Here is a 20,591-nt window from a genome sequence, read left to right as displayed (position 1 = left end):
GGTTTGGAACAGCTGGCCACTGGCGGAGGCGAGCTGCCATCCAGTGGCTGAAAGGAAAACACACCCAGAACAGAGCCACTTGCTAGGGAAATTGCAGAAGCAGACAGACCCACGCCCATGCTTCAGAGGTCTTCCTTGATTTACACTATCTCTCATACCGAGAAGAGAGAATGGTAGGAGACGTTACAGAAAGCTTTAAGGGATCAGGAGCAGAGGTCTCATACAACTCTAAGCCATAAGAAGCTCATCTGTGTGTTCCAATGGTTTTCCTCTCAAAATTTCCCCATTTAGAAACTTTGCCTACTTATATCATACAAAGCAGGCTAAAGAATAAAATGATCGTAAATACTAAAATGTATCTGTCTTTATAGGAGGTGGTACACTGAAGAAAATAACTTTGATTTCAATCTCTAAAGAAGAAAAGCATCCAAATCTATCCATATAATAATCCCAATACTGTATAATTACAGGGTAAATTCAAGTTAATTTGATCATTTGTTTTTTCATTATAAAAATGGTACAAATTTATTATGGAAGACATTTTTAAGATGAATATCACCATAACCTAAGCAGTCTGTGAGAAACGCCCTATCACTTCCTTAACAAAATTAACAATAGGTGCAGGCATGGTGCACATGCCTGTGATCCCAGCAAATCTGGAGGCCAAAACAGGAGGACCACAAGTTCCAGGCCAGCCTAAGCAACTCAGCAAAACTCTGTATCAAAATCAAAAATAAAAATGTCTGGGAATGTGGCTCATTGGTAAAGTGCTCTGGGGTTCCACCCCAGTACCCAAAAAAAAAAAAAAGTGATTAAAAATAAGTCTAGGGTGTAGCTCAATGGTGGAGCATGTACTTGAAATGTGCAAGGCTCTAGGAATGGAACCACCATTTGACCCAGCTATTCCCCTTCTCGGACTATACCTAAAAGCCCTAAAAAGAGCATACTACAGGGACACAGCTACATCAATGTTCATAGCAGCACAATTCACAATAGCTAGACTGTGGAACCAACCCAGATGCCCTTTAACAGATGAATGGATTAAAAAATGTGGCATTTATACACAATGGAATATTACTCAGCTTTAAAAAATAACAAAATCATGGCATTTGCAGGGAAATGGATGTCACTAGAGCAGATTATGCTAAGCGAAGTTAGCCAATCCCTGAAAAACAAATGCCAAATGTCTTCTCTGATATAAGGGAGGTGACTCAAAACAGAGTAGGAAGGAAGAGCATGAGAAGAAGATTACCATGAAACAAGGAAAAGAGGAGGGAGGGAAAGAGAGGGAGAAGGGGAATTGCACGGAAGACGGAAGGAGACCCTCATGGGTTCACAAAATACATATACGATGGTGTGAGGGGGAAGGAAAGAAAAAAAAAGAGAGAGATAAGTGTCATAGTAAATGGGTAGAGAATAGTGATGGGAGGGAAGGGGAGAGGAGGGGGGGATAGGGAAGGCAGCAGAATACAACTGACACTAGGATTGCTGTATGTATACCCTTGGATGTATAACCAATGTGATCCTGCAATCTGTACACGTGGAAAAATGAGCATTCATACCCCATTTGAATCAAATGTATGATATGTCAAAATCATTGTATTGTCTTGAGCAACTAATAAAAAAAATTCTCACCCAGAAAAAAGAAAAAAAATAAATAAATGTGCAAGGCTCTGGGTTCAGTCCTTAGCACAAAGATAAATAAATGAATAATAAAGATAATTGCATATACATATACATATATGTGTATTTATATACACACGTGTGTATACATATATCTCTTTATTTTTATCCAAAAATAAAACTTTCCTATGTCACTGAATATTCTATAAAATACAATTTAATGACTGTAGTGATTATATAAGCCTTAATTTATTTAGGCAATTTTTTTTCTCTTTTAATTTTTTTATTAGTTGCTCAAAACATTACAATGATCTTGACATATCATACATTTGATTCAAATGGGAAAAATATGGAACGCTTCACGAATTTGCGTGTCAACCTTGCACAGGGGCCATGCTAATCTTCTCTGTATGGTTCCAATTTTAGTGTATGCGCTGCCGAAGAAAACACTAGGCAATTTTTTTTTAACTTTTAGATTGGTTCTAATATTTCACTATTATAAATAATACTATAATGATATGCCCTTGTACAAATCCTTGTATAGATATCCACGTATTTATTTCAATAAATTACTAGAAAAAATTATCCCGTAAAAAATATGCCCTTTGGTTCTCAAGAGTAAACTGATGTTATTTTATTTATCTTTGTCAAACGGTAGGTGAGAAGCAACAAGCCACCGTCATCTCCCTCTAAGTTTTTTGTTTTTCTTTTTGTGGTGCTGGGGATTGAACCCAGGGCCTTATGCATGCAAGGGAAGTACTCTACAAACTGAGCTACATCTCCAGTCCTCCCTGTAAGTTTAATTTGCTAGTCTTTGACAAGAGTGAAACTGAATATTTTTAAAATACTTATTGGGGCTGGGGTTGTGGCTCAGCGGTAGAGCGCTCGCCTAGCATGGGCGGGACCTGGGTTCAATTCTCAGCACCACATAAAAAATAATAATAAAGGCACTGTGTTGTGTCCATCTACAAAAGATTCATTCATTCATATTCATTCTCTCTCTCTCTCTCTCTCTCTCTCTCCTTTAAAAAAATACTTATTGGACATTTATGTTTTATGGTTTGTTTTCTGTTTATTGTGAATGGCCTATTTATGTCCCCTCCTATTTTTTGCTGATAATTTTCTTTCTGTTGATTTGATTTTTTTAATTTTATATTTGTTTTAATTAGTAGAATGCATTTATGCAGTTTGATATGTCATACATGGATGGGACATAATTTCTAATTTTTCTGAGTGTACATGTTGCAGAATCATATTGGTCTTGTAGTCACATATATACAGACAGTAATAACGTCCCATCACTTCTCTCTACCTAATCTAAGGTAATGCTATTCTTCCTTAGTGTCCCCCGCCTTATTGACTTGTAAGTCTAGGTAAAGACACAGCATACATTCAGAAAATGAATAGCCATTTATTACCATATAAAAATAGAATTAAAGACAAAAGCTTTAAAGATGTTAGGGCTCAGGAAACAAAGTAAGGCACTTAGGCATGCTGAGAATTTTGAACTAAGGTAACAGGAAGGACTTGGACGCAGCCTCAGAACCAAGGTCTCTCTGCCCTTCTCTGCCCACCTATCTCTTGCTCCTCATTCTCCCCTGAAGAGAGCCACAGAAACCAGAATTCCTCTTTCCCCATGGGGTCATAAAAACTAGAACCCTTTTTCCCAAAGCCAGCCATAAAATCTTGAGTTATTACTCTAACCATTTCGTGTCCTCCTGTCTAGGAGCTGACCATAAAGAAATTCTCTGACCTATTCTTGTCCTGTGGTGGGACATCAGACCCTCATCTCACGTGGGCCCTACCCCATTCCTGGAGGAACAAATGTCGCACAAGCCCCTGAAGAACGGGTTCCCCTCCTTGTCTGTTACTTAGCTCATACCTTTTTACCCAATCACATTTCTTCACGGCTGTCAATTCTTCATCAAACCTACACAAAAATAGACAGTCCTCCTTGGATCTTTGGTTCTCTATTTCTGAAGGCTCCAGTGTCATGTGAAACTCTTGTTAAATAAATTCACTCTGCTTTTCCTCTGTTAACCTGTCTCCTGTCACAGGAGTACGGCCATGACCACCATCCCTGCCTCTACCAAGATTTGAAGGCAGCCACTTTATTTTTACAAAATGCATAATCCACTATGAGCACATAGTGGCTGTGTGCTGAAAGTTGTTATTAAAATAAAATAAGCAAAACCAATTCAAAAACACAGGCCACATTAACAGACACTATAGGAAAAGGATGTCCTAATAGAACGTTAGGACAAAAATATGTAAAACCTTATATTCTCCCCAGGTATTATTATTTTATAGGGCCACAGTGAACAAAAGTAGTCCTTCATTAAAACACAGGAAACTTTAAAGAACAGAAATCCTACAAGTCACCATCTCCCAGGATCCTGCTGTAAGTTGGAAATTAATCATGAAGGAATTTCATGTCTCCCAACTGCTTTCACATTTAGAAAGACTTCTTTTAAATTACTACTGGGTCCTTGCAAAACTAGAAACTATAAAGACCACGTTGAACACTATAACAAATCCCACTAGACTCCAGAGGACTGACTGATGGGCAGGCTAGAGAGGGACCAGTGTGGATTCATTCCCAGCGACCAGGGAATGCTGGGTGGTGAGGGTCAGGGGGGCTGCCCTGGTCAGGCCGGTGGGCCACCCCAGTCCCCATTCACAGCTCTTGATGCTGTGAACATGGGTCTCTTTCACGACCAGCCGGACACCCAGGGTAAGTCTCTTTCACGACCAGCCGAGCATCCCAGGTGCTCGAGAGGAAGGAGCCAGGGCAGAGGGAAGGACAAGCCCGAGAGCCTGGCCACCTGAGTCTCGTTTTCATTCCTGCCCTTGCTCCCAAGTCCCCTCGTCAGAATTCTGAGGGCATTCTGTCAAGGTTTCTCATTACCCAGTTGGGACAGGAGTCCCCGAATCTGGTCTCACTCCATGCTAGCCTGAAATGGGACCAGAGTAGGAAAGGAAGGACTTCTGGGCAGCGAGCGGAGAGCCTCTGTCCCCCTTTACAATGTAAAGTAGCAGGCTGTGACGTGCTCTCTGTCCCGGTAGACTAGATTTATTGGATTCAGGAAACTCTGGATGAGCCATTGCAAGAAATGAGGGGAACTGAGTTGGGCCTTACTGTGAAGAAACCATGAACCAGGAGACAGACCCAGAGAGGGAAGCCAGCACTGGGGGGTGCAATTGAGCACCTCATCTTGTTGAGCTGCCATCTAAATCACAACCACTTTTCAGAATTCCCACTTTCCAAGTGGGCAAACTATGTCTCCTGGGCAAACTCCAGCCCATGCCTGTCTTGTCCTCTGGAATTTCATTGGCTTTGACCACACTCACTCCTTCCTGCATCGCCAGCGGCCGTTTTCCTGCTACAGTGGGAGAGATGTCCAGTTGCTACCAAGCAAGATGTGTAGCATTTATTATCTGACTCCTTGCTGAAAAGTTTTGCTGAACTATGGCCTGGAGCAAGGTCACAGGCAACTTGGCTGTGCCTCCTGGCCTACTTCACTATAGGGATCCCTTGCCAGGCACAGCTCCCTCCTACCCAACATCTTCTCACCAAGCCCAACCTCCCCCTGCTACTCCACACACTGGCTCACTTCCCTATCTGCACAGTCTCTGTGCTCTGCAGAAAGCTCAGTCCTTAGAGCTTTTATTATTCATTTATGTTACTTTATTTGTATCTGTTTGTTATTCACTTTCAATTCAAAGTTTGTGCCTATATGTAAAGATATGTTTTATTTGTTTGTATTAGGTATACATGACAGTAGAATGCATTTATGCACTTTTATATATTATAAATAAATGGAGTATAATAACATATACATTTCTCTGATTGTACATGTTGTAGAATCATATTGGTTATGCAGTCATATATGTACATAAGGTAATAAAGTCTGTTTCATTTACTTGCCTTCCTATCCCCATATTCCCTCCCCTTCCTTCACTTTCCTCTACCTAAAGTAACTTCCTTAGCACCTGACCCCGTTAGCATCTGCATATCAGAGAAAACATTCAGCTTTTGTTTTTATGGAACTGGCTTATTTCACTTAGCATGATATTCTCCAACTTCATCCATTTACCAGAAAATGCCATGATTTCATTCTTCTTTAAAGCTGAGGAATATTCCATCAAATATATATACCACATTTTCTTTATCTATTCATCTATTGAAGGGCACCTAGGTTGGTTCCATAGTTTAGTTATTGTGAATTAAGCTGCTATAAATATTGATGTGGCTGCATCACTGAAGTATACTGATTTTTAAGTCCTGTGGGTATAAACAGAGTAGTGGGATATCTGGGTCAAATAGTAGTTCCATTTTTATTCCCACCAGCAATGTGTGAGTATACCATTTTGCCCACATCCTCACCAACATTTATTGTTGCCTATATTCTTGATAATTACCATTCTGACTGGAGTGAAATAAAATCTTAGAGTAGTTTTTATTTACATTTCTCTAATTGCTAGAGATGTTGAACATTTTTCATATATTTATTGTTCAATTATATTTCTTCTTCTGTCGAATCTGTCCAGTTCCTTAGCCCATTTATTGATTGGGTTATTTGTTTTGTTTTTGTTTTTGGTGTTAAGTTTTTTTGAGTTTATTATACATCCTAGAGATTAATACTTGATCTGGGTGCACGTGGTAAAGATTTTCTCCCAATTCATAGGCTCACTCTTCACTCTATCAACCCAGGTGTTAAAGAGAAATTGCACCAGACACTTGTGGAAAATGGCAAGATGGTTTGATTCAAGTTACCACAGTCAAAAAGAGAGACTTCAATGTAAAATTTAGCTTAACTCCAAATTCAGCAATGGCAGCTGGGGGTTTATAGCCAATGACATATGAATGTAGATGTATAATACCAAAGAAGAATTTAATTGGATGTCAGTTGTGGGGAAAATGAGGAACTTGATTAGAAATAAAGTGGCTGGGAGACTCTCCTGCTTAAGCAGGATTCTTATCAAAACTGGGCTGGCAACAATTCACAATAGCAAGACTGTGGAACCAACCTAGATGCCCTTCAATAGATGAATGGATAAAAAAATGTGGCATTTATACACAATGGAGTATTACTCAGAATTAAAAAATGACAAAATCATAGAATTTGCAGGGAAATGGATGGCATTAGAGCAGATTATGCTAAGTGAAGCTAGCCAATCCCTTAAAAACAAATGCCAAATGTCTTCTTTGATATAAGGAGAGTAACTAAGAACAGAGTAGGGACGAAGAGCATGAGAAGAAGATTAACATTAAACAGGAATGAGAGGTGGGAGGGAAAGAGAGAGAGAAGGGAAATTGTATGGAAATGGAAGGAGACCCTCAGGGGTATACAAAATTACATACAAGAGGAAGTGAGGGGAAAGGGGGGAAAATATAAGGGGGAGAAATGAATTACAGTAGAGGGGGTAGAGAGAGAAGAGGGGAGGGGAGGGGGGATAGCAGAGGATAGGAAAGGCAGCAGAATACAACAGTCACTAGTATGGCAATACGTAAATCAATGGATGTGCAACTGATGTGATTCTGCAATCTGTATACGGGGTAAAAATGGGAGTTCAATAAAAATTAATTTAAATAAATAAATAAATAAATAAAATTGGGTAAAAAAAAAATTAAAATATTTTAAAATACAAAAAAAAAAAAAAAACTGGGCTGGCAGGCCAAGACCAGGCCTACTCTAAAAGAGGCTGCTTAAAGTTTGGTCAAGGAAGCAGTCCTTGTCACAGGAATGGGAATTTAAGAATAAATCATTAAAATCATCAGAACTGACATTCACTTCGCAGAGAAGTGCCATACATCCTTCACTCTGCACAGTGGCAGTACATTGGTCATGGCGGTGCTCAAGACCCACGAGCAGGGAGGACCCCATGTCCAAGTCTTCTGCCATTTTGGTGACTCAGCAACCTTCTCCCTCTCCCTTGTTTCCACTGTTGCTATCACCACTTGCACCTGGAAGTCAACATACACATGGGTTTTTCTAAATGCATTCCCTTTTATCCTCTAGATAAACCAAACCAGATAGAGACGGAAATACACATGTATTTGTTAACACTTATCATGGGCCAACATTCAGTGGGTTTTAGCGAACTTGTCCCACTAAATGGAAATAAGGTTCAACAGGGGTGGTGAAAAGGGCTTTTCCCACAAAGAAGAATGACATTACAGTATTTGCTGATCAATAGATGGAACTGGAGAACATCATGCTAAGTGAAATAAGCCAGACTCAAAATCCAGGATCAAATGTTCTCTCTCATATAAAGAAACTAGAGCAAAATAAGGGAAAAGGGTGGGGGGAATCCCATGAAACAGAGGGAGCAGAGGAAAGGGATTGAGGGGAGGGACGGCAAAAGGGAGGAACTACAAAGCGAAATTTTCAAAATTATGTTATGTACATATATGAATATGCCACAGTGAATTCCACTTTGTATCTCTTAAAAGTGTAATTTAAAAAACAATAAATAAATAAATAGAAGGAAGACCAGTAGAATAGAGGAAGAGGAGCAAGGAGAGGGGAGAGGAAGGAAAGAGGAAGTATGAGGGACTTAAATGGAACAAATTATATTCCACACATGTATGATTATGTCAAAATGAGCCCCACTATTATGTATGACTAAAATATACTAATAAAAACCTTTTAAAATAAAATAAGAAAAGAGGATTCCCCGGGCCCCACACCACCCCTATAGGTTCCATATATGCTCCTCCTCTGTCTCTCTTCTACCTCCAGGGAACCCTTGATGCGTAGGAAGGGTGAAACACTGAATTGGTGCCCAGGTGGCCTCTGTTGCTACTTAACCTCTTTCCCATAGTCAAAGGCTAAGCTCAAATTCTACATTCCCCTGTTTCAAAGTTGTACAGAGACCATAGTTTCCAGAGTGGGCAACCATGGCTTTGTGGGCCCAGATGGGCATTTGCCTGTTGGGGTGACGGTGCTACCACCACCATTTCCACATTAACTCTAGGCCCATCTGATCAGGAAGAAACTCATGGGTGGCAGGAAGCCGGGAGAGCATGTTTAGGTGGTCCAAACCCTGGTAGGGATCACAGCAGCTCTATGGCATTCTGCCTTGTGGCTTCTCAGGAGCCAGAAAGTTTTAGTGGAGCAGAGACCAGTGCTTTGGAGTCTATGGAGGAGACAAATAGGAAGCGCCCAGGAGGCAGAACTTTAGGGGCATGATGGACCAAGAAACCCAACAGATGCCAGCCCAGAGCTCTGAGCCAGGCTTAATTTAAATTACTGGAAGATGGGAGAATTTGGAGAATCGCAAGTGGGACAACAGAGCAGCCAGGGCTATAACGGGGCCTCTGAGGGCTCCGAGGCAGAGAGTGCTTACCAAATGGAATGACGGTAGTCAACTTTCAGTAATTGGTTTGGCTGTAGAGGTACATCCCTGCTGAATACAGCCTTATACAAAATTCTGTTTTGTATATTAGATTAGATTTTGTATATTAGATTAGATTCTATTTTGTATATTAGATTGGCTTATTCAATATCCCTTCTATTCCATTTCTAACATCCTTTTTTTTTTTGTAATGTAGTAACTTGTAGCTAAACCATACATTTCCCAGACTCCTTTGAAGCTGTCTTATAGTTAGTGTCCCACATATAATTCAGTCTGATGAACTTGGATGAGATGCTAAACCAGAACTAGGTTTTGATGAGAGGAGGAGAGGGTAATATGCCAGTCTGCAGCGCAATTTATGGCAAAGGAAATGTGATCCTGGAGCCAGAACCCAAGAGAGCAGCTCAGTAATGGAGAAGCCACATGTCCCTCAGTGTCCCAGCTCTACAGCGTGGTTTTGGAAGTCCAGCCTTCTGTTTATTTTATGCAGAACTCCCAATAATTCAGTGTAATATCCAGACTCCCTGATGATAAATGCCTTTTTTCTTTAATCAGTTAAAGTAATACTAACACCTGTGACTGAGAACAATTATTAAGAAGAGGACACTGGAAGCAAAATCCAGGAAACGGGGGAATGTAGAATCTGAGCTTAGCCTTGACTTGCTTATGCCTGAAGGCAGTACAGTTGCTGTTGCTTTCAGACACTGGGACTCACCATGGTAGCACACAGTGGCAAATTAGTTACTTAATGTGAATGAAGCAACATCAAAGAGCAATTGGAGACTATGGGGATTCCTGGACTTTGGAAATTAATGACTCAAGCTCCACACTAGAAGAGGGTGACACTATTGGCTATTAGGCAAAGAAGTGATGAGCAGTGTTTGGTCCCAAGTCTACCTCACAGTGACCTCAGCCTGGTTCAATCCCCAGCAACAAAGGGGGAGGGGGAGAGAAGAATATATATCCTTGGCAAGTGGCATAATCCTCAATTTGTCCAAATACGTATTCTCCTGGAAGACCCTCTTAGAAACCAGTGCTGGCGACATAGATGTGACAGATGCCAGGTGTGATTTCTACTACAAATTTGTTTAATTTGTTCTACTATTATCTGTCTCAAACAAGAGACCTCAGAATCAAATTCCTCAGTCTTGGCACTACTGATCCTTTGACTGGATGATTCTTGCACTGTGGAGTGTTTAGGAGCATTCTTAGCCCCCAGCCACTAGAGGTCAGTACCACATCCTCTCCATTGAGACAAAGTCCCCTGGACACAAAATCACACCAGGTTGAGAAGCGCAGAGTAACATAAACTACAATTAATCAGGGATTGACTCCAGTTACACCTGCTTCTAGACACGATCCCTTCACTTGTTGAGCTCTTTGGGTTTGGGAGGCAACGTGTGCGGTACTTGGGGGCTCCTGCCATCCACATGGCAATGCACAAGGCTTCCAGCTTTGAAGGGAGGCAACCAGCTCCAGTTGGCGCAAGCCACCCTGACCTTCCAACTCAGCTTGAGTGGCTGGTAAAGTGGGATGGTACCTGGAACCCCGAGGGGAAGCCATTTGAAGAGATGGCTGAAGATTCTCTGGTAAGAAGTGATGTTACCTCCTACTTCAGCCCCTCCCGAAACATTTACCATACACAGAAAAAGAAGATGCATCGATCTGTTGAATTTCACAACAGAAAACTGATTTTAAAAAAAAAATAGAAGAAGTTTTGACTCTGTAACATAAAATCTTATCAGTCTATTTCTGTTTCTTTGTTCTATCCCTACTTGACTTTCCAAGCCTCTGAGTTTACAGGAATCCTTACTCATGTCCAAATAATTATGAGCACACTTTTTTTAGATTTGCTTAAAACTACTTACGGCATTGCATTAGCATTGTGAAAATAATTCTCTGTGTAAGAAATTAAGTGTAAGCCACGTGGGCTTTTTCTTCCCAATTGGAATTACTGAGTCAGTATCACCTGATGAAATGACTTTATCACCTTTGAAAATAAAGATTTATAAGTTTTACATGAAAGTCACTAGTCTGATTGCATGAAACTTCAAGGTGAGGTGTTTTTCAAAAATAATTATACTATTAAAAGTCAAGTGTATTGTGTCTCAATTCCTTAACCTTGACTCCTATGCCACGGAAATATTTTCAGACTTGTCCACAAGGTGGGGCTACTCTCCAAGCAATTCTGTTGCTAAAGAGGGATGCAGAGGTATTTTGGAAACGTTTCGTTGCAAAGTGTCACATTGGCAGTCTTGACAGGGTGGCTCATTAACTGCAATTCTAGGAATCACAGGTTAAGGTAAAAAGTCAACATTTCTAGAACTATTTTAGTATAAGAAGGGCAGGGCAGAAAAGGAAAGGCTAACAACTTTGAGTAAAGAATGCCAGGAAAACCTCTGTGCCTCATCTCACTGGATCCCACAACAACCCTGCCAAGTAGCTTATGTACCCCATCTAATAGAGGAGAAGATGGAGCCTTGAGAAGCAGCCAGAATGTGAGGGTCTGACTGCAAAGCCCCTTCTTCCTTCTCTACCATTCCATGGTCAAGGAGACATCTGTATTCCTATTTTAAAAGCTGGGTACACATGACTCAGTCTCAGTGAGAGTCTCCCCCGCCCCCATGCTGGAATTTAAACCCAGACTTCGCACGTGCTTGGCAGGCACTTTATACCACTGAGCTGTATCACCAACCCCTGGAGGCTTAAAGAAAGGATCAGACTCCTGTAGCCAGTGTTCTTTTTTAAAAAATTCTAACTATTGCTTGCACTATCTCCAAGAATATTCAAGGGGATTCAATTCACAACCTCTGGCACCATTTCTCAGATGCCCCTGGCTTCTGGCCCACGTTGCTCACATCCCAGCACTGCTCCAAGATTTCTCACACAGAGACCCTCCACACATGTCTGCCTCCTTGGTTTAGCCTCCTTCCTCCTTCCTGGCTCTGACTCTTGCCTTCTCTTTCAGCACCAGACCAAGAGCTCCACGTTCCCCTTTGAGAGTGGAGGGGTCTTCATATAGCTCTCATGACTATATCCGGGCCCCAGGGAGGCCGGATGGGATTCAGCACCATCTGAACACATCTTGACGTGTGAGTTAAGCTGGAAGGGAGATTGTCAAGAGTTGAGTTACAGAAGGGCTTGGGGGGTTCTCTCGCCTTTGTCTTATTTTGGCCACTGGAGAAGAAAGAGCCTTGCACAGGGGGACAAGGGAGAACTGGGGAGGGAAGGACAGAGGCAACTCTCCCCTCATTTCAGGCCCCAAACCATGGTCCAGGCCTGACCCCTGTGAGGAAAGGCTGCACAGTTAGGGTGCACGGAGGAGCCCAAGGGCAGCTGCAACTTTGATGCTCATGGGACCAGGCATGGTTCCTCGGGAGAGGACACTGAGACATTCATGCACACACAACGCGGCCACCAGCTTGCAGTAGCATGGACATCCAGCCAGCTAAGACGAAGAGAGATGCCTGGGGCGGTGGGGGGGGGGGGGGCGCCACACCTGTCGCCACTAGTCAGTAGTTAATATATGCATCACTTTTCAGGCTGTGACACTCCGATATTTGATTATATGCTAGTGAAGGCATTTTTTTAAATGAGATTAACATTTGAATCAATAGACTCTGAGTAAGAAGATAACCCTCCACAGTGTGGGTGGGCCTTGTCCAATCAACTGAAGGTCTTAAGAGAACAAAAGAGAAAGGTCCTCACAGAGGAGGGAGTCCTGCCTCTAGGCCGTCTTTGGATTCAAGCTGAAATGCACCCCCCAACTCCAGGGATCCATTCCAACACCCCAAAAGTTGCCTGAAACTGCAGATACACTGAACCCCGCCTATTTTCACTTAAAGGAAGCACTTCAGGGCTTCACTTTGGAACTCCAAGTTGCCAGCATCACTACTCTTGTGCTTATCTTTGGTAAGATAAGGAAATAAGGGCTACCTGAATGCCAGCACTGGGCTACCGCAGCAGCTGGTCTGGTAGCAGAGATGGCTACTGAGTGAGTGAGGGAGGGGGTTACACGCCATGTTCATGTCCCAGGAGGACACAGCAGGACAGTGAAAGATTTTATCACCCTGCTGAGAAAGGCATACAGTTTAAAACTTATGAACTGCGGGCGTATTTCCGGAATTCTCCACTTGAGATTTTCAAACTGAGGTTGAACATGGGTAACTAAAACCTCAGAAAGCAACGCTGCAGATAAGCAAGGACAATTACTGTGTGTGTGTGTGTGTGTGTATGTGTGTGTGTGTGTGAGTGTGTGTGCACACATTTGTACATACACCCCTGCGGGCTGTGTGTCTCTGGAGAACCCTGACTATAGCATGACTCCTACTACCTGGTCCTACTGCTGTCACCCCACCTGGCCTGTCTCCTCTCCTCCATGGCTCCTGGCCTGTCTCCTCTGCCCTCCACGGCTCCACGTTTCACTCAGTGATATCCGCCCTCTCCAGGAAGGTCTGTGGGACGCCCAGACACCCCCCACACACTCACACACTGCCCCGCCCTGCCCCTCCTGGGCTTCCCTGGCTGCTGTGCCACTCACTCCTTCTGGTCCCGCTCAGCTCCGGGCTGTGGTGCCCATTGCTCCCTTGGGTGCACAAGGCCAATTCCCACGCCTCCAGCCAGCTCCTCTTCAGATGTCACCTTCGTCATCAGAGCTACTCGGCCAGCCTATTTGAAGTTTCAGTCTCCCACTACACACGCGTGAAGCTCCGGACCCTTCTCCCTCTTTGTTTCCACACCATGTGCCAACGTCAAGGCATAAATAAAAGGTGCTTGTGTGGTGTCATTGTCCGTCACCTCCCTCAGCTAGAATGCACACCTCTCCAGGCAGGGAGGTTTGGTTGGGTCATGAGCATACCCCAAACTCCTAAAGCCATGGCCTCGACCTAGTCGGTGCCCAACAAACGTGTGTGGGATGAATGAACCCCTTCTGAGTCCGCACCACCACCCACTACCACCCCCAGCAACTCCCCCATCAAAACGCTTCTGAAGATGACTCCTTCCCTCCATCTCCCACTGCGTTCCTCATTCTCTCCTGAACACACTCCCAGCCACAGCAGGTATCAGGAACCACACGTGGCTAGGTCCAATGGGAAGTTCTGTCTTTGTCTCACCTGTCCGCTGCACTGGGCAAAGTTCATCCCCCTCTTCTTGAGACATCCGCTTCACCTGACCAGGACACACCCCTCTCCTGGCCCTGCTCTAACCTGATGGCCTCTGCCCACCTCTCAGACCTCTGAAGGTCAAGTCAGCTCAAAGCTTGGACCTCAGCCGCTTCTCATGACCTACTGAACCTCCACTTCCTGTCTCCTGACCGTCCTCCCAATTCCAGACGGGAGCCTCCATTTCCCAGTCCTCTGTGTGGTTGTCTCAAACCCAAGCACCAAGGTCAGCATTTCCCAAGTCACATCCTACTTCCCTTCCCAACCTGCTCTCCCAGTCTTCCCCACCCTTCCAGTGCTGAGGTAAAAACGTGAGAGCCATCTGCCCCTGCTCTCACTCACCATCCCTCCCAATCCACCATCAAATCCCACCAGCTCTGCTGCAGGTGCTCCACTTTTAAGCTCACCCAACCTACCACTCTGGGCTGGGCCACCACCATTTCTCACCCAAACTATTTCAACAGCTCCTGAACACTTCTCCCTTTCCTCTGCCACTTTCCCACCCAGAAACCAGCCAGAACTGACCTTTCAAGATGGAGCTCAAATCATGTTCTCCTACTAGGCCCGCCACACCTCTTACTCCAGCCTCCACCACTTTGCTCACTCTTCTGCAGGCACAGATACCTCCCTCAGCTGTTTCATTAACAAGCCACGCACACTCAGACCCTAGGACCTTTGCTTGTGATGTCCCCAAGCTCTGGAACCTTGCCTGCCAGATATCCACGTAATTACCTCCAGTCCTTTGGATCCCTGCTTAAGTGCCCCTTATCAGTAAGGGAACTTCTGATCACTCTACAAAATAGCAAGCACCATTAATTCTCCAGAATGTTCTCCAACCTCTTTGCATCCTTTTTTACTTCCATAGCACCTGTTAGCACTTGACATAGTCTATCAAGGGAGGACTAGCAGGGCAGGGACTTGGTCTAACCATGAGAATGGAGGAACAGTCGGCTATGTTCACTACTCCTGTCCCAATACCTAGAATGGCACCTGGTTTATAGTAGGTGCTCAATAAGTCTGTGTCAAGTGAAAAGCTAGATGATGGGTGTCAGCAGATTAGGGAACCTGCTTCTGAAGAAACCGCACTGATTGTGAGCTCACTAAGGCCAGGATTGGGTCTTGTTCACACTTGCTCTGGCACCCAGCACCATGCCTGGCTCAGAGCTGATCATTCTAATGAGTAGATGGAACTGAATGTGAGTTTTTCCCTACACCTTACTTTTCCTTGCCTGTTGGAAGCAGTGATTTAAGTGGATTTTCCAACCCACTTTGGGAACCTATGAGAGAAATGTGGGCATGCTGGCTCTCTCTATAGCGGCTGCGGCTGCCTGCTCTCCATCCTGCCAGAAGGAGCAGCCCTGAGAGGAAGTCTCAGAGTCCAGCTGGTGGGGAAGTGTGAACAGCTGCACACACCAAGCCTTATTTTCTAATCAGCTATCAGTAATAACTGTAAAGGTCTTGATCGTCAATCCCACAACCTCTGATCTCTCAATGCTTCTCAATCAGGGAAGGAAAGGGAAAGGAAAAAGAAAAATTAAAAAGAAGGGTATGATTTAGAAATACCCAGAGGTTGAAAGCCATGACCACACAGTCTAACTTAAGTCACTCTGGTTACTTGGAAATGCCAGCTCTGATTGTAACTAAAACAAACTTCATGTCCTTGTCAGCATGGCCTAGTGAAATCAAACCATCACGGACAAGTCGGCTAAACGGTTCCACTTGCCCCAAAGACGAGCAAGCGTATAACATCCATAGTGAAAAAGTCCAAAACCCTTCCTCCTGTGTGCAGTCTACAGTGTGGGGAGCTGCTGCCAGCTGAGCCTCTCACTGCTTAGCTTGAAGCATCGCACTGTGTGACAAGAAGCATGGGATTTTTCCAGCTGGATCCGATTTTATTTTTGACAGAGGGAAGTATTTGTTAGTCCTTCAATCCCAAATCAGTTACCTTCGTCTCCTCCATTCACCTCATCCCACCTGGTTTTTCTCAGGCTTCTGGAATCCGTGTAAACACACAGACACGTGTGCTTTTATATGAGAGAGGAGTGGTGATTTTGTGTCTTTTGCACCAACCTGAGGAAGCTGCAGGAGACTTACCTCTGGAGCCAGGAGACCCCTGCGCCCTCTGGACTCCGTGGCTACAGTTGAAGTTTTCCACCCTCACATTTCTCGGTGAACTTGGAGTCCCTCCACAACCTTCATCTCCTGGTTTCCCAAGAAGGGCCTCTCTAGAGGATTAGGCACCATTCCTAAAACTGGCAGGCATTTGGATTATCTGGAACACCTGGCAAAAATATTGAGTCTGAAGCGTACAACAATCCCAGCGGATCAGAACCATGGCTCAAGTACCCGGGACCCTGGGGTTTTCTTGATTCTCAGTTGCTGCACCTGCAAACCCCAGCACGAGCCCCACATTAGGACCCAGGCTTGAGGACCACCAGCAGAGTGGATGCGAGGGCTCAGCCCTTCTCAATTCCTAATGAAGGCGAGACCAAGGACACCTCCCAAAGTGAAGTTTATTCCTCTTCAATTGAGCTTATGGGCAGGCAAGTGCAGCCCTCCAGGGGACACCCCAACCTGCTGGTTCCTGTCCAAACCTGGAGGCTGAGGTCATCATTCAGATTCCCTCTGTCTGACATTATTTCCTATTTAAGTGGAAGCAAAGAAAGTCCTCAAAAATGACATCTGTGAGCAATCAACCTTAAGCAATACTTAAGGAGCTAAGGTATTGTGGAAATATGGAACACCAGGACTACTCCATGCTCAATCCCTCAGGCACATTCTGCCACCCAAATGCCTGGTGTATAGGCAGAATAAAGGCAAAGAGGTCTATATTATAACCCCCAGAACCTGTGGGTGGGTTGACAAAGAGGTCTACATCATAACCTCCAGAACCTGAGGGTGTGTTACATTCCACAGCAAAGGGGAACTAAGGTCGCAGCTGGAATTATAAAGTTGCCAATCAGAGCAGGGCGTGGTGGTGTACACCTGTAATCTCATTGCAGCAGGAGGATCGCAAGCTAAAAGCCAGCCTCAGCAACTTAACAAGGCCCTCAGTAACTTGGTGAGATCCTATCTCAAAATAAAAAATTAAAAATGGATGGGGATATGGTTCAGTGGTTAAGCATCCCTGTGTTCAATCCCCAATGCCCAAAAAAAAAAAAAAAAATGCTAATCAGCTGATCCTAAAATGAAGGGACTACCCTGGATTATCTAGGTGAGCTCCATGCAATCACAGAGGTCTTTAAAATGCAAGAAAGGGGCAGGAGAGGGGGTCAGAGAAAGACCAGGGTCTAAGAAGCATGATGAGAGAGTGGCAGTGTGCCGGCTTGGAAGAGACCACGAGCCAAGGACTGCCGTGGCCTCTGGGAGCTGGAAGAGCAGAGCCACAGATTCTCCCCTAGGACCCCCAGAAGGAATGCAGCCCTGCCAGGGCCCAACTCTTGCCCTGTGAGACCCATGTCAGCTATCTAAACTTGAGAACTGAAAGATAACACTTCTGTTGTTTAAACCACAGAAATTTGGAGTCGTTTGTTACAGTAGCCACAGGAAGTTAACACACTGTTAAAGCTGTATGGCTCGTGGACCCTGCCCCTGTCCTTACCAAGGGAATTCCCTCCCATGGACAGAGTGTGGTGGACACAGGCAGGCAACAACTCACCAGGATGCCCATGTGAACCCTTGACCCCAACATCATCCACCTACCTAAACCTGGGCACAAAGGACCAGTCACCTGTGATTTTGCTGAGGCAGCTGCCCTGTCCATTTTTTTCCAATGGGTATTTTGATTTCAGCATTCCTGGTCCCTCCACCCACGATGTTATATCAGTTGTCTCGAAGATGATTAAATAAATAATTTAACACTTAGTCCCCAGGGTAGAAGTACCCCCTGGTCTGGATCATAACCATGCCAGTGACTGCCAGTCCTGGAGATATCACCACTAAGTGCCAAAGTTGGCACAACTTCAGGTAGTCTCCTGGGGGACCCCCACCATGTGTGCAGCTTGTGGGAAATCACTGGGGAAGAACTGGAAGGAGTATGTGCATGTGTTCAGGGCAGGGATGGAAAATGGTGTGCTGATCATGTATCAGCTGGAATCCTGTATTCCTCTCCCCTTCCCTAGTAACCTCCCCAGGAGGGCTGTGTTCTCCCTTCCTCCCCAACCCCAGTCTGCCCTAGGTTCACCGGGTCTGCTGGAAGATTATCCCACCACAGATGGAAGCAGCCAGCAAAATAACTTACCCTCACAATGAATCTCCCTCCTCTGCCTCTCTCCACTCTTCTCCTGCTCTTTAGGGTTGCATTTCTAATAAATTAATAGAAATCCTAACCTTCAGCTCTGCTTTTTAGGGAACTCATTCCAAGATGCTTAAAATGAGTTCTGTGGTAAACTTAGAAGTTGAACACAGTAAAGATGGAAAAGTCCTGGCTAAGCACAGGGTTAAAATAACAGATACCCCTCCAGCTAAATTACACTGACAGTGACTGTAACAACTAAATCACTAATTGTTTTCTCACACAAGAGAATGAAAGCGAGATAATCTTAGCAAATAAACTAAGTGTAATGTCTCACTATCCACCAAATACAGGAGAATTTAATAAGATGCTTCAATAGGACTTCCCACATAGCGCCAACCTGTGCCCATAAAAACAATCGCATGGAAACCAAAACCAGAGAGGGCCAAACTCAAAGAGGCCTCTAGGTGGTGGGCTTTCAACATGCTTTGGATTCTGCCTATTTGAAGATTCACTCCCAGGTTGTCTACTTATTCTGGTTGATATGAATTTGCCATTTTGACAAACTGAGACGTAGAATGCATACTCTTGAGAATTTAATAAATCTTACAACTCAAAAAAAGTTGAAAACTGTTTTATCACAGATAAAAGTATTATGAATTTAAACTGTAGAGAATGCTCTACTTGTCCATGAGCCACATGAATTTCACTGCTAAGGCTGGATGGATCTCCGGGGCTAGAGATGGAGGCATTTGTGTGGCCGTGTTTGGTGAGGTCTTTGGTTCTGTTGTACTTCAACTTGGAGAGTTTGTGTGTTTGCTGTTTAAACAAGGTGTTTTGACAACCACAAACTGTCCTAGAACAGCATCCGTCAAGCAAAGCCAGGGCAGACCCAGAGCAGGGCATTAAGCAGGGCCCTGATGGCCATTGCAGGTGGAAAGAGTGGGGTAGGGGCTGCTTGCCAGACGGGAACAGCAGTGTAGGGATGTCGTGATATCAACAGGAACACAGAGTGCTTTGTAATTACTCCTTGAGGAAATACTTTGCCACAAAGACTTTGCAGCTTCGCCATAAAAGACTCACAAAACCACCTACTGCGGAGCTGCACGATGGAATTGTGTGCATCCACTAAGAACTGTGTTCAAGAAGCATTTGGAGGAAATGGAGACCCGTTTATGACGTGTTGTAAAATGAAGACTATCCAAGCCCCAAAAGAGCATGATCCAATTTTTGTCCAAAAGTTTTTTAAATCAAATAAATTAATTGCCTGTGCATATTTGTGGAGACAAAGATCATTGATGATTATTATTTCTGAGGCCAAGGACAGGCTGACAGATATCGTAGTGCTCTTTTTGCTTAGCCATATTTCCTAGGTTGACTTCTGTCTTTTTTATTTTTACTTTTAATTACTGGCATCACTCTCTGTCGGGCTCCATTCTAAGTGTTCTACAAATATCAACTCACTTAATCCTCACAAGATGCCTAGGAAGGATGTACTATCACTATCCCCATTTTTATAAATGAAGACATTGAATCCCAGAGCAGTAAAGGTTAACTTCTCAAGGTCACACAGCTAATGAGTGGTAGAGCCAGGACTCAGACCCAGAAAGTCCAGCTTCAAATTCTGTGCTCTCTTCTAATAAAATAAAGAGGGACAGAAGGAAGGGAGGGGAGGTACTGTGTACCACAAGGGACCCAGACATAACTGCTTTAAAAACAAAAACAAAAAAAGGCTTTAATCTTTAATGCCTCCAAAATTTTACTATTAAAAGGAATTGGTTTTTTAAAGGGAAAGTATAAACTGAACAATAAACAAATATTAAAATATATAACCCCAAGTAAATTGACTGCAAGGATCCAAAAGCATGCACATAAAATCTCTGAAATAGGAGGCAGTTAATTTGTTTATTTTTTTTTTTTTAATACTTCCTGCTGGCTTCTTCCCCTCTCAGAGCACAATAGGTGTGGAGGGGCTCTTTCCACCTCCACACCTTCCAAGTCTTGACTTAGCCTCCCCAGAGCATGACTCAACCTCACTGGCACCAAGGCTATGAATTTTTTTTTTTTTCTTAAGTAAAAGCAAAACACATTGTTTAAAATAAAAAAAAAAGGAAAAGAGGAAATGCCCAAGCAGAAAGCATGGCAGACCTTAAATACTAGTCTGCAGTTTTGAAAGTTTATCTCCTTCAAGACCAGAGCTGAAAGTAAAC

The 20,591-nt window shown here is 43.8% G+C and overlaps 1 protein-coding gene and 1 non-coding gene across 2 annotated transcripts in view; both read right to left on the bottom strand.

Moving 5' to 3' along the window:
* Positions 1–20,591, bottom strand: part of Dnah5 (dynein axonemal heavy chain 5) — a 281,736-nt gene that overhangs the window by 247,605 nt on the left and 13,540 nt on the right. The window lies entirely within an intron of this gene.
* On the bottom strand, positions 1,967–2,073 carry LOC143400617 (U6 spliceosomal RNA). Its single transcript, XR_013091517.1, has one exon. It is a non-coding gene; the product is annotated as a U6 spliceosomal RNA (small nuclear RNA).

Source organism: Callospermophilus lateralis, chromosome 5, assembly GCF_048772815.1.
Source record: "Callospermophilus lateralis isolate mCalLat2 chromosome 5, mCalLat2.hap1, whole genome shotgun sequence".
Lineage (NCBI taxonomy): Eukaryota > Metazoa > Chordata > Mammalia > Rodentia > Sciuridae > Callospermophilus > Callospermophilus lateralis.
The sequence above is the reverse complement of the archived record's forward strand: the minus strand, read 5'-3'. Positions and strand labels throughout refer to the sequence as shown.